Raw genomic sequence first — 16,966 nt, 5'->3', positions numbered from 1 at the left:
TCCCAACTTCTTCTGTAATAAAGAGCTAACGAGTTTAGCCTTTAAGCCTTCCAGAGGCTGCTAGCAGTCATGCTAAGCAGGCACAAATAATAGCAGCATTCTTATTAAATGGATTCAAATGCCAGAAGGTGTATTTTCAAGACCTTTTACAACATAAAAATACTTTTGATCAATGGTTTGTCCCAGTCCTATTACTTAGCCACTTGAAGCTCCACAAAGTGCTTCCTGCATTGACGTGTCACCCCCCCCCCGCTGGCAGCTGCCTTATTGATCACTGGTGATTTCTGTTTCCCCTTTGCTGCCAATCAATGTTTCTGATGTCTTTCCGACTTTGTAATGCTTTAAGAAGCAACACTTCACAAAGCAATCTTTCCTGACACTGTGTTCAATTAATCTGACAGTCACTGGGCTCACTTTTCTTTTCTAAACTTGTTATCTTCCTTATGTCTTGAAATCCTTGTTTAGGACTTGACGTCTGCTTCACTGGTGTTTTATGTTATGGTTTTGAATTTTGAAAAGATTCTACATTTCAGTTCCATGTCTCTTAGGGGAACTGTTTCCAATATTTCACATTTCCCTGCCTCTGTGTCCGTGAGCCACTCTTTCTGCATAGCTCAGCATTTCTGTCACTCCCAAATTCAAACTCTGTTGGTCCTATGTCCCAATACTTTGTTCCTTTGTCTAAAAAGCTGCTGAAAGAGTTTCTGGGTCAACATCAGAAGAAAGGCAGAAGGTATGTGTCTTTTGCCTTGGAAGGATGGTATTATTGGCTGGAAGCCCAAGACTTGATAGAAGGGAATGTGGCACAACCCTCCAACAGATGTTTTGCTGCTTTTTTAAGTTCTAAAATGATGCCCCATCTGCAAGATGAGGGCCAGCAGGCTCTGACTACACAGGATGCTGTGTAAAGTAGATGCTTTTCTACACCGTTTAGGGTCTGTGGGTCCCAGGTTTCTTTGGGTCCATCAGGGCACGGTGCCTGCAGGAGTGAGCCGAGCACTCAATTTTTCATACGTGTGATCCAGCCTATGATGGATTTGAGATGGCTGAACATTACTTTTGGTACTGCTCCATTAACTGCACTGCTGACAAGGTCATAGGTACCATCTGTGTACAGAAGGAAACAGGCAGACTTGTGAGCTGGTGTCACACGAGCCATCACAGTCCAGACCTGGGGGAATGAGACACTGAGGCAACAGAGGGAACCTCCAAATAAAGCCCAGATACTGAAGAAATCTAGTACAGACTCTTTAAAAATATTTTCCCATCCTAACAGAGAACCAGTGGCTTCTCAGCCATGCATCACACAGACCCCCACTCCCCTCTGACACCAAGTTCTGTAGGTCAGCCCCAGAGCTCTGAGACGCCCCAAGCGCCTTCTTTCTGTGAGGGGGGAAGGCTGTGATCCCCTTCAGCTCCTTGCTGAGAAGGAAAAGCCAGGGGAGAGCTGTCGAGGTTGATTGCAGGATAAAATGAGATCTTTAGTGTTCTCTCAGCCAGTGCATGGGAGGGAAATTATGATCTCTTCAACAAAGCCTGGCTGTTTCTTCTCTGCTGGGGGGTTCCTATGTGGTGCACACATAGGATGGAATGGGAGTGTCTTGCATATAGGAGATAAATGAGCATTTTTCTGTAACAAGGTACTTATCAGGTTTCATCAGCAGACAATCAAGAAGAATAGAAAACCACAGAAAAACAATAAATTGAGGCCTTGATTACATGCAGGCTGATGGGACCATTAGCACGACTCTCCAGGTGGTGCTTCACTCTCTAGGAACTTTTTGTACCAGGCTCAAATCATTATCTTCAATGTTATTGCCTCAGTGTCAGAACAGTTGGACAAACCCTGAGTCCAATCATGAGATGAACATTCTGATTTTAATTGGTAGTTTTAATTTAAAATATCTTTTAATGTCACTTAAATTAAATTTTATTTCATTCATGAATCTGAATACGCTGTGACTGACTAAAACAAGCTGTTGGCTTGTAGCTGTAATACAGGTAGCTTTATAAAAATAAATGACATGGAATAAAAGGTGACACTTTATTTATGTAGGTATGGAATGGTTATCACACTTTGCAACTAGCAAGGAATGTCCTTAGTGTTGCTTAATACTAGACTTCAAGCTGAAAAACATCATTATTGGAGTGGGGTGGAATCATAAAAACTCTTAATGGTTCAGTACCTTAGGTTATGAAAGGCTCTGCCTGCTGAATTTTAGTGCTTTAAATAAGCTTCCTTATAACTTAAATCCAATTTTCTAGATAGCCTCTTACTTTGAGCCTGTTAGACATATGTTATGCCTTTGCCTGAAAGTCTCCTAGTGACCTGTAAATTGATTGCAGCCTGTGAAATTGGCCAAAAGTAAATCTTTGCTCTTTTTTTCTTTTTCCCTATTTTCTTTTCTTCTTTTCTGAAATAAAAAGGATGCAGGTGGCTTGTTACTCTCAGGCTATAGATCCTGTATGGACTTCAGAAACACTATTGACCTCCAAGCAGTGTGTGTTAGGAAGAATAACTGATTCAAGCTAACTTGGTTAGATGAGCAGAGACCTGTCAAAACACAGTTATCTCCATTTGCCAAAATTCCCCTCCAGATTCTCCATCTTGAGTCATGGGTGCCTGATCAGCCAGGGATCAGCACCTTCCAGTCAAGATCAATGACTGGTCCCTGATTCATCAGCTTTAATAGTTTCTGAAACACCTTGATGTGCTGGTATCCACAGGAACTGGGAAGATTAAGTATGTAAATGCCAAAAGAGATATTATGTTGGACTTTTTCACATAAAAGGTAGGACAAAAAGAAAAAGAACGAGCTCCAAAATGACAAGATAAAAGAACACGGTGATTTAAAATAAATGTCATAAAGTGGTTCAAATTACACTGAAGTCGGCAAATAAGGGATATTAGTACACCCCCACTTTTTGTGCCCTTATTTCTTTCTGTTTTTATGCCCCTGCCACTTCATGTAGCTGGGAGAAAGGCCACAGTATGATAAAGTCAATTTTGCAAATGGTCACAAAGTCACAGATGTGGCACAAACTGCTGATCCAGGTGGTTTCCAGTTTGTTCACAAAATTGTTTTGAAGCAGCTGCATCCCCGTACTTTGCATCAGATGAGGAAGGTACATTTTCTCACAAATGGCATAAAACTCACCACTTTGGGTGCCAGATATTTGTTATTACCAGCCACTTAATGGCAGCCTCAGCAATGAACAACCCTGAGCAGGGCTAGTGTCTTCTGAGCACACAGTCACCCCTACCCAAATTTTCTGCCTCAATCATGTCTTGCACTCTTTTCTTCCTCAGACCATACAGTGGTCCCTTCCCAAAATAGAGAGCAAAGTCCCATTACGTAATTTCCCTCTTGGTAAGTCCCAAAAATATAATATTAACTTTGGCAATTGGATTCTTTGCCTTTTGGAGCTCTTATTCCACATTTTGCCTGCACTTATAGAGACTTCAATTTTTATTGATTTTCCTGTGCCACCTCTCAGCATCCTTCCTAGGCAGCATGATGCATTAGCTTTCCATATAATGAATATTCCCGTTTGGTTCTGTACTCTGAAATACACCCATCTCTGAATGAGATTTCAACACTCTGCATTGCTGATTTTCAGCTGCATGCCACAGCCCTTGTTTTTCATAGGCTGAGAGCACCAAAAGAGCCCTCTAGACCCCGAGGTCTTGCTTTTAACACAATCACTGCTGTATTGGGGGAAAAGGAGAACCTTTATATTTTTATGCTAGTTCCATCAATAAAGTTATTAAAGCTATTTTCCACCCTGCGAGAAAGCTACCTGATGATGCCATTGTTCTTGCCTTTTAAAATAATTTTGTTTCAATGTGGTACATTTGCAGGCATCATAATCTTATTGTTGCATGTTATTGCCAGTATAATGACTGAAAATGCTGTTGTTTGGGGGAAGGGGGTTTTTTTTGGGTTTTGTGGGTTATGGGATTTTTCTGTTTAATTTTATCTACTGCTATAATATCAGAAGATAAGCCAATTTATTCGCTAAAATCCTTCCTATCCATTCCTTTGTTGACTTCACTTTCCGGTGAAGGATACAAGGTACTTTTGCAAAGCAATACAGAGAAAGACCCACAGTTATTCCACTAAAGATAGGATGCATCCACATAGCTAAGGGTCTGTCTGTCCCAGGCAGAGTGCAGAGCAGGAAGCATCCTTGTAGTTCAGCTTCTCATAGGAGATGAGTATAGATATAGATATTAGATGTAAAGTTATATAGTCAGCTCCTCCACACGGGGTTTGGAAAATTGTTTCACTAAATCCACGTCCCCTCTAGAGTGGTACCTCTGCAGCACTGGGGTCATCACAGTCTTCCTGATCTGAATGGCAGCAGATCTCCATTATTTTTATTCTTAAATACTTGCTGGATTTACAAAATTTATTTTCACCTTGTGTAAAGCAGGATGATGTTCTGTTTCACACCATGTCATTACAACTATTACAGCTTACTCTGTAGCCCACAAGCACTGTTTTGAGTCCCACACTTGAGGTGATTTAGAAAGTAATTAACTCCGGAGGAGCGGAATTTTGGCCTTCCTGCAATTAGGATTTTTGTGTAAAGCACACAAACCCCAAAGTCTTTTTCAGATATCCACAAGAACCTGAGATCCAAGGTGGGTACAAGGTACTTAGTGACCAGGCTGGCACAGGAGGCCACTGCTCCCCTTATATGCCCAGCTCTGCCCCTACAGTTGGGGAATGTCACTTGGTTGAAACAGAATAGCTGTTGGCAGGGCTGACTTCAGAAGAATCATTCCACATAACCCAACCAGGTAACACAGCTGTTCCATGCTGTGTGCTTTAACAAACCCTTTCTTCATGACACCATCCTTGCCTCTGCCCAGCCCAAAACCTGAGCTTCCCAATAACATGACAGTGGAGGAAAAATACATCTCTCTCCTCACACATGAGTTCCAGTTGACACATTTCCTATTTACAGAAGGATCTTGTTGAGCATAAGCAAGTGCTTATAGACAAAACAGTATTAAAAAGGGATCTCATACATATGCCCATTACTGCCATGTTTTGTATTAAACTTCCTTTTATATTTAATAGGAATTAATAGATATTTTCACAAATAAGTCTCAATTGTTATAGGTGATTACAGAGTTCAGCAGGTCGATTACTGCTGCAATAGAGCATTATCTGCTGATGAGCTTGTAACCCTTGTTATCTTTATCTGCTAGATGCTCATATTATCTATTAATAATTTATAAACTAACCTCATTACAAGCTGTAGCATGAACTGCAACAGATTACAGCCCAAACAGGCAGGACATGGGCACTAAAAAGTTTTTTCTGTGCAGCTAATCCTGGCTTCATTATGCGTTCCCCATTTAGATTTTATCATACACTGTTGATATTCTGGAGGGCTCCACTTCTTCCTAGAACATGGTTATCAATAATCCATGTGCTGCATTTTCCCACATGGCAACTGATGCCTGTAGCAGAAGCTAAGCTCTTGCTGTTATATTGGTATGGACAGATTTGGGAATAGGACCAAGAGCTTGTTAACAGCCTTCAGAGTGAGCAGACCTGTGCACAACTTTGTGGGTCTGAGTGCTGTGGTGAGGCCATGGCAATGGACATCTCTGCTCTCACCCCCATCTCTGAGTTGGTGCCTTCAATCCTCCTTTCACGAGAGTTCTGTCTAGTGCCTGAAGATACAGTTTCACCAGTACACTGAACCATGCTTCCCATCTATGCCACGTTCTTCATAGATTTCTTTCACTAAAATGGTCACAACTTAAAGTACTAAAACCTACAAGGCACAAGCATTTACATTTAAATGGCCAAAGAAATTCCCAAAGGACTGCCAATGGTTCTTTTCCTGATTTGTATGTACAGAAGAGGGAAAAGCTTGGAATAAAGAAGTGGTGTATCCTCAAGTCTATAATATTTCACAACAGTCACTTTCCAGTGCTATCTAAATGGAAAGCCAACTTCTTTTTTTTACAAAATCCTCTCCACCTGAATATTTTCTGCCAGTCCTCCCTCACAAGGTGGCATCAGAACATTGACAGCCATGAGTGCTCAGCTGTAGTATCTGGCTTTGTGAAAATGAATGACAAAGAGTAGGTTCTTCACAAAAAGAGTAGTATAGTCAGTCATGGTGCACACATGCTTGTTAAAATCCATTTTTCTGAATTCATGACAGCACACCTTTCCTTGAAGCCCCTTCAGGCAGGAGATGCTCTCAGGACATCCAGGAAGAGCAGCTGGTCTGGGCAGACTCTCAAGGCAAAAATCTGGGCTTTACAGAAGCCACGGGCAAAGTTCAGTTTGGCTTTAGCAGAGCCAAGATTTTTCTGTCACCTTATCACTAAATCTCTTGGCTTTCAACACTACTGCATATTTTCCTGAGCAATTTTAGGCAGGCCTATTTCAGTCTTCTGACAAAGATATTTATGATGAATAGTAATTATGCTGTTGTAGTAGTATCCTGGGACTTTAGCTGTGGACCCATGTGCACCAGCAGCAGCAGTGTGTGGATGCATAATAAAGAGACAGGTTGGTTCTTTATTTATGTATAGTGCTCTTTACCTTATCCTCAGACATTTACACGAAGGAGTTTAAACTGAGGAATAAACACAAAGGTGTAGATATGATCTCTGGTTCAGGATGTGCCTGGTCTACAGACTGTCAAAGCCTGGTAAGAATTAATGTCTGTTGCTCTCTATCATTTTCCCTGGGTATCCTTTATTGATCCCTTCTTAAAAACAGGATATAGCCTGAATATTCCTACACTCCCGATAATAAAGATTTTTCAGCCTGTGTTTTGTTGGGAAGATCTGTCTGGAACATCAGTGGTGTCATGACAAACAGATCACAATCCTGCACCCTGACTGCAAACGGATGGTTCTTTCTGAAGCAGTCCTATGAAGTGTGCCTTGTTTTTCTATAACTACAAATGACGTTTTGCAGAACATTTTGACAGTTTACACCGAATTATGCCATTTCTAACTTAGTGTTTCCACTGAGATTAATCTGATTTTTGACATATATTTTGGCCTATAAAGTAGCAGTGATCTAACTGCCTTTTAAAAATTTTACTCACAGTAAACAAATAGTATTCCCAAGTCACATTTTTTTGTAAATCTCAGGCTTGTGAGATCTTTCACTGTCTCTCTTCCTCCTCACCCCCATATCATGCTGAGTCATTTTCTAAAACTAATCCAATTGCTTTTTTATGAGCAAATGAATGAAATCTAAACACAGGTACATGATGAGAAGGAAGGCATATGCTGTCATAACTTTCCAGCCTTACAAGAGCTGTATTCCCTTATAGTCTTGCAAGCATATACAATGAGACCACACAAAGAAAGAACTCTCAATAAACTACAGGGGAAAAGAAAACCTCCCTTTTTCTCAGAACTTGTGTGGTCTTTGCAAACACAGTTTGTTAGAAGGTAACTCTTTATACAGAGTTATTTATTGGGCTGAGATAAGTGCGCTGAGACAGGTTGTGTGGTGTAAGTACCTCAGCATGGAAGAACAAGACAGGGGGGCAAAACAAGGTGGAGAGCACATTGCTTAGATAGGTATGTCCTCTCTGCTCTATTCTAATCAAAAGCAATTAAGGCTCTCTTAGCTGAGAGGAGCAAATCCTGCAGTAGCTGCTGGTTCAAGTGCATGGTGAGAGCTGCTCCTGACACTGCCACAAAGCCTGGGGTCACAGACTTGGCTCTTCTCCCATGGAAGAATAGGGTTTGCCTGGCCAGAGGCTGCTCAAGGTGTGGTCCCAAGTACACCCTGCTGTACACTGTACTGGTGGCTGTTAGCCTTCAAGGTTTCCCTTGGTTTGGTATGATGCAGAACACAAAAAGGGAGGAAAAGCAAGGGCAATATATTCCTTTATCACACACGTGGACACCAGTGTGAGATGGTGTGGAATGACCAAGAGGATGACCAGCTGCAGCTTCTGGTCAGCATGGGTGGGGGTATTGGTGGGGGTATCTGGTTGGGGGTGTGTGCTCTTCCTCACTCCTACCACCCCACTGGCTAAGGCTGAAGGCACAAGGAAAAGAGCTGTCAGCTGGTGAGACAGAAGTAATGGAGTAGACCTAAAATCTTTTAAAATTTCTCTTTACCGATTCACTTTGATTCTCTTTCACAGCGTCTCTCTAGAAAGCCTCAGTGACTGAACAGTTCCTGACCTGTATAATTCCAACTTCACAAATTTACTGGCTCTTTATTTTTTTAAAAATACTCAGTTCCCTTTCAGAACGAATTCCTGCAGTTTCTTTTCCTGAACTGGTCCCTGATTTTAAATGAATGTTACTCCTAATTCTGTGCTATATCTACAGAGGGAGATATGCACATCCAAAAGTGCTTAATAAATAATACTCATGTTACATTGAAAAATGATTGTTTACTGCCCTAGATTACATTTTTGGGAGGTACCTTCAGCACCTTGTGGTGACAAACCTTGCTACCTTCAGCATGCCGTGTGGGATTTAGCCATGGATCCCAATGATGCTTTCATGATCTTTCTTACAGGTAACACCCACATTCTCTCACACACAAACAGAGATTAATAACCATTTCTACTCTCACTTATGTGTCCTCTGGTGCAGAGACAGCAGTCCCTTCTCAGAGTCTATAACAGTATAAAACAATTAAAAGTACATAAAACTTATGGACTATGTTTTTCAAATAGAACTGGGGAAGCATACTTTTAATCAGCCCTGTTTGATTATTCCAGTTGGCACAATGTGTAAAAAGGTATCACAAATTATTTTGAGAGATTAGCCAATTACAGAGAGGCATTTCCAGAGAGGAAATTTAGAGCATCTCAGTAGCGGCTTGATTTATACAGCAGTCATATTTTAGCAACAGATCATTTGATTGCTTATATAAACTGGTTTCGTTTCACTTGCTTTAAATACAGAAAAATTCTAAGTATATAAGCAGCTCTATGAATAACAGAACCAAGGAGCCTGGTTTTCTGTAGAATTGAGTTGGTAGGGAAAAAACCTACATGGACCCTCTGACATCTTGCAAATGGTAACCTCTCCTTTCTGCCTTTCTTTTTCTCTGAATAGCCATCTATTAAAAAAAACCAGCTTTTAGAACTGTGATGTCTTTGGGACAAGTAACCTTGGTGTTAAATTTGGCTGCAATGGGTCAGCTTCAAAAATTACTGAAAATAGAGATTAGTGCACACATGTGTGCACAGCTACATACACAAACACACAGTATGACTACATAAGCCTCATTTAAATAGAAAAACATTCTCTTTTAAAAAATTATATAAACTGCTGTAACTCTACAGTTTTTGCCAGTCTTGTCTATTTTCAGAAGCTTAGCAGCTAACCATCGACTGATATCATTCAGTGATATGGTTTAATGAAGAAAATAAATGATACTCTCTAAGGAAAGTAATTTTCTCCTTCCTTGGAATGTATTTATTTTCTCATATTTCTCACTGCTTCACCTTTCCAAAGAAAATCTCCTTTACTATGTTATTGCTAGGTTGAAACATAAATGACAGAAAAGCAAGCACTGACCCTTTTCACATCAATGGCAGCACTGACATTTGTACTGAGTTATTTTAAAGCCTGGGCTCCATAGTGTTGTCCATAACTGATCACAAATAGAGTCTGGTTCAGTAATGCCAAAGACAGTCAACTGGGCAAGAAAATCTGAGAATGTTTTTAGAACTTGCTGTTATTTTAATATTTTAAACTGACAGTGTTTGAAAACTAACTTGAAAGCTAAAATTTAAATTCACCTGCCTTTGTGCGCCTTAAGCTACGAAATAGGTTCAAACATCCAACTACAAATAATGTCATGTAGGACTTTGTAATGTAAAGCTTGTAGGGAGATCACAGGAAATACAAGGTTACATTAGGAAGCCTACACAGGCAGGAAGATCTTATGTTAAAAACACAGAGATACTGTGTTCAAAACATTCTCCTTCCAATGCCTGAATGGTGTAGCAATGCTACAGAGCATTGGTGTCAACTGCTCGGGCTGGCTTGGCAGGCAGAGCCCAGCAGACTGCACAAGTTGTGCATTGTGTGGTTTATTACAGGTTTTCCCTCTGCAATTCTGCATAGCCAGAGGCACAGAGCAGCAGGTGACTTGGAGCTTTAATTTCCAAGTTTTCTCTCAGTGACGACTAACAGCTGATAACAATATTGGCGCTGGTGATGGGATTTTGGCACTTCACCAGCCCTGCTCAGCAGAACATGTCTGCAAGAAAGACTTGTCTTTGGAAAGGTTCTGCAAGTCAGGCTTCCCTCTGAAGGTCACCGGAAAGCCACAGCTCGGACTGCACGTCACAAACGGATGAAGGTCTGTGTTAAAATGGCCCCATTTTCTTGCTCTTCCTCCCCCTCTATTCTGTCTAGGAGGCTGCCCTAGAAGTTCACCTGCTTAAGTACTTTCCTAAAACTTCTCTGTGCCATAGAAGGTTTATTCATTATAGAATCATTGAATGGTATGGGTTGGAAGGGACCTTAAAGGTCATCTAGTTCCAGCCCCCCTGCCACAGGCAGGGACACAGCTGGATTACATCCATTTGTTCTTCTGCCAGTACTATGTTTTTGCTTTAAAAGATTTTTTTCACTGATGATAACACTGTCACATGTTAGTAGAAAACAATCAGATACTCCTCCTGCTTCTGTTTTGGTAAATAAGCCAAAGATTTTAATCTTTTCTCACAAAACAAGCTTGCTCCACTATCTTGATCATCCTAAAAGCTTTTTCTATACCTCTTCATTTTTCTTGAACTCAGGTGACCAGAAACACACCAGAATCATCACAGCTGGTCAAATAAGTAGAATGACCCATGACAGGCTTGCAAGGATATCCCTGAACAATTCTCTCACAAGAAAAGAGGGGAGAGCTAATCCACCTTTTCTCCATTTGCTGATTAAAGGATAAATTTGAAGGGTGGAGGGTAAATTGAAGGATAAAATATGTGCTGTAATTTGGGATTAGTGCAGATTATTTGCATCCCTGGGATGTGTTCATTAATTACACTTTTGTATTACTTAGATAACCCTTCCTTCTCTCTGCTTCCCATTCATCCATACAAAGCAAATATGATACATTGCTGTTTCTACTTTACATAGTGTTATAAAGAAAAGTTGGTTCATTTTATGACAGTCAGTTTGAGATATTTAGATTCTATTTGCTTTTCTTAGATTTATGTGATCACGCTGCTTGCTTCCCTGCTTTTAGAATGGTTATTAATGTTCTAAACTTTTTGTTTTATTCTCCTTACATTAATCCATTCAAACTTCAAAACTCTTTCCTCAAGAGAATTGTTTATTAAAACAGTATTTTATGTTTCTAAAAAATGTAACTTCTTTGCTTAAAAAAAAAAAAAAAGAAAGCCAAAGCCAACAACCAAAGTTCATAGAAGCAAAATAGAGGAAAGAGATTAGGCAAAGAAATGAGAGAAAAGATATTTGCATATCTTTTAAAATTGTCTATAAAAGCTACTTCTGAGAGTATTCATTTCTGATGTCCAAACAAGATGCCACTAGACTTTTTTTTCTCCCCCCAGTGCTAAGGGCACTGCTCAAAATTATTGAAATTGCAGGTCTGAGCACTCAGCTGCTCTGAAAATCAAGTCCTATGTGGGTCAAGTTGGTCATTTCCTCTGAATGAACACTTAAGAAAACGTTGGCTTTCAGCGAGTTGGTTCAGACTATGAATCCATCCTGGCAGAGACAGGAACAGAACTCAGGCTTTCTGACTGACTGATCAAATGACTCGACTGTGCTATCACCAAGAAAGAGAGTTTAAAGAATGACTCTGAAAGGTTATTTTCACTGAATTGCTGAGTACATAAAATGTGTTGAAAGAAAGGGTAAAACTTCTTGAAAGGGTTTAGAAATGGTTATATTTCTAATCTGTTGTGGTAGGATTTTCAAGTCCAGTGTTCAGCGAAGCTAGACTGACAAATTTATTATAGTTATAAGGCTGAGAAACCTATTAGAAGAAATATAATAGAAGGTACATTTTTGTGAAGCTTTAATAGGAACGGAAACAATTCAACAAAAGACTAAATTCAGTAAGGGGGGAAAAGTCATTTATTAAATCCTTCTAAAAAGGTTGACTGACCTTTCTTTAAAAAGTGTCTTTTTAAAAAAATTGAAAAGCTCAAGCCTCATAACAACAACCTAGTAAAAGGGTTTATTAGAAACTGGCTTCTTGTGCAAGTTCAGTTATTTTTATTGTCAGTAAATGTTGATGTTATGCAATAAGTGAAGCATTGTTGCTTCTCTAATTTCTCTTGAGAATTGAAAAAACTCATAATAAAAGCATTCAAAATCTAAACTGAAATAAAAAAAAATAAAACATTGCTCCTGAGGTTTGTATGACAAAAAAACAGAAACGATGGGCTGAGAATTCAGCTCTTAAGGAAACTGTGCCAGAACTGTGAAGGTGGTGTTATTTCTTCTACCTCTGCTTACAGTAAAAGTCAAGCTATTAATATCAGGCATCTTGACAGTCGCATAAACGCACATATTAAAATTCAAAGTACTTTTTGCTGCTGTAGATGTATCATCATTACAGCGTAAGACAATGATTTTAAGACCAGATGGCAATAGCATCACTTCCTTACAGTGGCTAAAAGTTATAGGGTGACTTGTATACTCAATGCAAACGTCCTGAAACTGAAGATGGTGTCTATCATCAACCTGGAGTAAGAGCGGACACAAAGTTGAATAGTCCAGTTCATTTGAAATATTGTGGGAACTCAGCTGGACTGTTTAAATAATCAGCAGTACGTGGCATGTGATTGGATCCACATGAAATCAGCAGGCACCAACCTGCTCCCCAGTGAATTTGCTATGGTTTCAAGTAGGAATCTCAAACCAGACTGAAGCTGACAGACTTTCTGTCTGTGCAGCAGGTAAGGTCATCCTTGAGGAACTCCAATGAACCTCCACTAGGGTGTGAAAGACATAAGCTGTGGATGGTTTTGAAGCAGATGTTCAGACACTGATCAGGTACATACAGGCACCAGTCTGAGGAAGGCAGTTTCTCAAAGCTCCCTACATAGGCTTGTAGAGAATGACACCTCTGGTCCTTCAGAGCAAGTCCAAATGTTCAGCCTAGTGCCTACATTGAGGTCAAAGAGAGCTGATCTCTTTGCATTGATTACAGAGGTAGTCTGGGAAAATCAGCCTTCCCATGTATAAACCATCTGACATAACTCTCTGCCTTAGGAGCCAAAAGGTGTATTTCTGTCCCTCTTGTTCACCCTCTTTTGCTCTCAGGAGGACCTGGCTCTCTGTGTGCTGGGGAGGAAAGATGCACCCTACATGGGTAGGGAAGTGCTGCTTGTAAGATCAAAGCTAAGTACCCTCATTCGACCTACTTCAAACAGGAACTGAGAATGGTGGTTCTCCAAGTGTTTGTTTTTATTGGGTTTCCTGTGTGGAGTTTAGGGAAAACTGACAACAGGAGTTGTTTGAAATAAAGCTGTAATTTACTGCCCTAACATGCTGAGAAGCAATTAGATTCAAGCTAATTACTGTAAATAGTTATTCTAATTAGTTGTAAAACATTCTACTACCTGTATGTATGTTAAAGTCAGTCGAGACCTATAGACTTCTTTTAACATTTTTTTAAATAGAAGACTTAATATCATTACTTAAGGGCTAAATTATTTTCTTGAACTCTTCAAAAAGAAGTAGCTATACCATAGAAACTACTGATGGAGACAACATACCCTGTTGGGGCGTGTATCCCCTTGACAAGACTGAGTGGGTGCATCAGTAAACTGGCTGAAGAATTGTCTAGGCTAGCTTGTATTTCCAGAACCTTAAAGGAGCTTTTAAAAAAAAAAAATCGCACTTGAATACTGATTTTCTTAGCTTTGTCCTATTTATCAGGTTTTTATCTCTACTTGAAACATAGAAAAAAAAATTTTCTTCCCTACATCCTTTTATCAAGAACATTACTTTTTTCTTTTGACATTGGACAGAGTCTGGCCTGGCCTGATGCAGTTTTATACCACACTTTGGCAGGCACACAAACCAGCTGAAGTTCCACCACCTCTGTGCCCTCACACTCAAAGCTCTTGTTCTTCCTGTTCACACAGGTCTTCCAACTCTGTTTCTGAACTTGACCCAGTTGTCTCTAGTTTGGACAACTATTTTTGCTGATGGATGCTGAGCCCATCCCAGTCTGCTGTTTGGGTTCTGGTTCACCTGAAACAGGTCTCCTGATGCCTGGGGGCAATTCCAACAAGCATAGGTTATTCACTTTAGCTTGACTTAGCACACAGTAATGCGTTGGCAAATTCTTTTCAACAACGTGTGACTTCTACCTGTGTACAGGTCCTTCCCACAACAAAAATACACCTTTAGCCACCAAAAAAAAAAAACCCAAAATGCAAATACAGGAATGTATTGTTGAGGTTTCCTAGCATTTATGAGCTTCATCTCAGCTCTAACCTTACTACCACAGAGGAGCCAACTATTCGTAACGCAGAAGAGGGAATGGTGAGGGACCTGCCAACAGGAAGTTTGAAAGGAACTCTCTGAATATTGGAATGTGAGGGGAAAAAGGAATTAGAAGTCCATTTTTTAACTTTCTATGTTTGATTCTTTATTAGCTCACTCCTGCTCTGGGAGGACATTTCCTTGCACGCTTTTGCCTTTTCAGCTGGTTGTAACTTAAAGCAGCTTCACACAGGTCTTGTGCAGTTGTCTGAAATGCTGCTGACAACTTCTGCAGTTGATAGGAGAAACTGCCAGAAGCCAAGGTGATGGCCGTAAGCTGCTCTGAAGGGACTTCACAGCTCTCAGATTGTCCCATAAGCCTGAGGTATTTTACCAGTGGTATCACTTAACAAATGTTTATGAACCAATAGACCTCAGACCTCAAAGTGGATATTAAGCTACTGTACCAATAGAGGTGTACCTCCAAAAGGTAAGGGAAGACAAAAAGAAGAGGAAAGCAAAGCAAGAAAACCTAAAATATATGCATTCCTTTACAAGTTTTAAGCAGTTTTGTATAACAAAACTATTTTCTTACAGTTTTCCCTTTGAAATACTCATGTCTTGCAATCCCAATACATAAAAACATTTCCTTTTTTAAAAACTGACATATGGCAAAAATTTGTAGCAGTAACGAAACGCACATAAAGCTAAATTGTGCCATCCTAAATGTTAGTAAAAATGACAAAATAAAATACTATCTATATAAACTACGCACAGGTGTGTAGCATATTACAAGCAAAAAACATATCTTGCAATTATAAGCCCACAGTATTTATTTCACTTGTCGGTAATTACATTTTATACATGTTTGTTTAGTAATATCAATCCAAGACATCATTTGGAGGATATAATTAACTGCATGTTAGAACAGAATGTGTTTGACTGTTTGTGTGTGTTGAAAGAGACAAAAATTTTTGTTAGCTGTATTTAAGTGCCACCTAGTGTCACAATTCACCAATTTCGCTCAGAAACCCCTCTAAATTTTCAGAGCAAAATCAAATTGCAGGGTTCAGAAAAACCCAGGGTCACAATGCTACCATTTCAGTGCTAACATTAAGTCCTTAATCCATATTTAAGTGCTCATGGAGTACACAATCTCATGTCTACACTTCTACTGCAGACTGTGTCCAAGCAGCAGAGGAACTACAAAATGCACACGTGGTCATATGAGCACAACTGGGCAGTAAATACAGATCTCAGGGTCCCACTGGCAGGTATCCAGTTTTTCAAATTTTTGTGGCAATGATCCAACAGTAAATTCACATAAGGATAGAAGAAGTAATGAAGTAATGAAGACAGTATCAGGGTGGAAAAAAGGCTTTTTATAAGTATTATTAAAGGTGGGGTTTTTTCTGTAAGATACACAATATAACTGGAAACTGAGGGGGGGAGACACATGTGATATGACACACGTTGAACAGTAGAACACAGTGCAGTGAGGTGCCAGTGCATTCAGATCTGCAGGAGAATGCCTTCCTCCATGTACATTACTTCTTCCCCCAGGTCTATGCACTGAGCATGACACCAGATGGTCTGGAATATCCCTTGGGTCAGTTGGGATCAGCTGTTCCAGCTGTGTCTCCTCCCAACTCCTTGTGCACCCCCACAAGTTGGAGTGGAAGCAGAAAAGTCCTCAACTCCATGTAAGCCCTGACCAGCAGCAATAAAAACATCCCCGAATTATCAACAGTGTCCAGCAGAAACCCAAAACACAGACCCAGACCAGCTACTGTGAAGAAAAATAACTCTACCCCATCCCAAACCAGCACATGGGGATTTCTGGCTGTTACTAGCACTATTTTTTTTTTCAATAATTTTGAAGTTTGCATTCTTGACAAGTCCAGAACTGATCTAGGTTAAAATAAGAGTTTATAGCTCATTAGCTATGAACTTCACCCACTGTCACATAAGGCAGAAATTATGGCTTCCATCCTGTCTCTGTTTCCGCAACACCGAACAATTGATAGTATCTGTAACAACTAAAATGCTCTTTGCATTCTCTCCAAAAATGGCATCCATAATGGTTTATGTAAACCAAACTTCGATTTGTCTCTATTCTTCCTGAAATTCATTAAATGCTACAAGAAAGAAAGATCACGGCCATTACAGGGAGCTGGCGTAGCTCAAAGTGGAATATGCAAAACACTTGGGCTTTCTGTTAAATTTATTGAGACCGTAACCATTAGCTTTCCGCACCATTAGAAACGAGGACTGACTCCTATGTCTCTGTGTCTTTTATTGGAAAGTCTTGTCTTTAAATCACAATGGTAAAAAAAAAAAATTGAAGTAAGTTTTTAAGTAGTATTTATCCTGACTGCTGCAATAAGCACGGGTAAGTTGACAAGTACGCTGAAGAACTTGTATTTATGTCACGAAGTGACTTAATATTAATTTGTTGCAGAAATGTAAAATCAGAGAATGGGACAAAATAGAAAATATAAAGAGTTGAATAGTCCCAAG

This window comes from Chiroxiphia lanceolata, chromosome 11 (genome assembly GCF_009829145.1).
Source record: "Chiroxiphia lanceolata isolate bChiLan1 chromosome 11, bChiLan1.pri, whole genome shotgun sequence".
Taxonomy (NCBI): domain Eukaryota; kingdom Metazoa; phylum Chordata; class Aves; order Passeriformes; family Pipridae; genus Chiroxiphia; species Chiroxiphia lanceolata.
Note: the sequence above shows the minus strand (reverse complement) of the source record.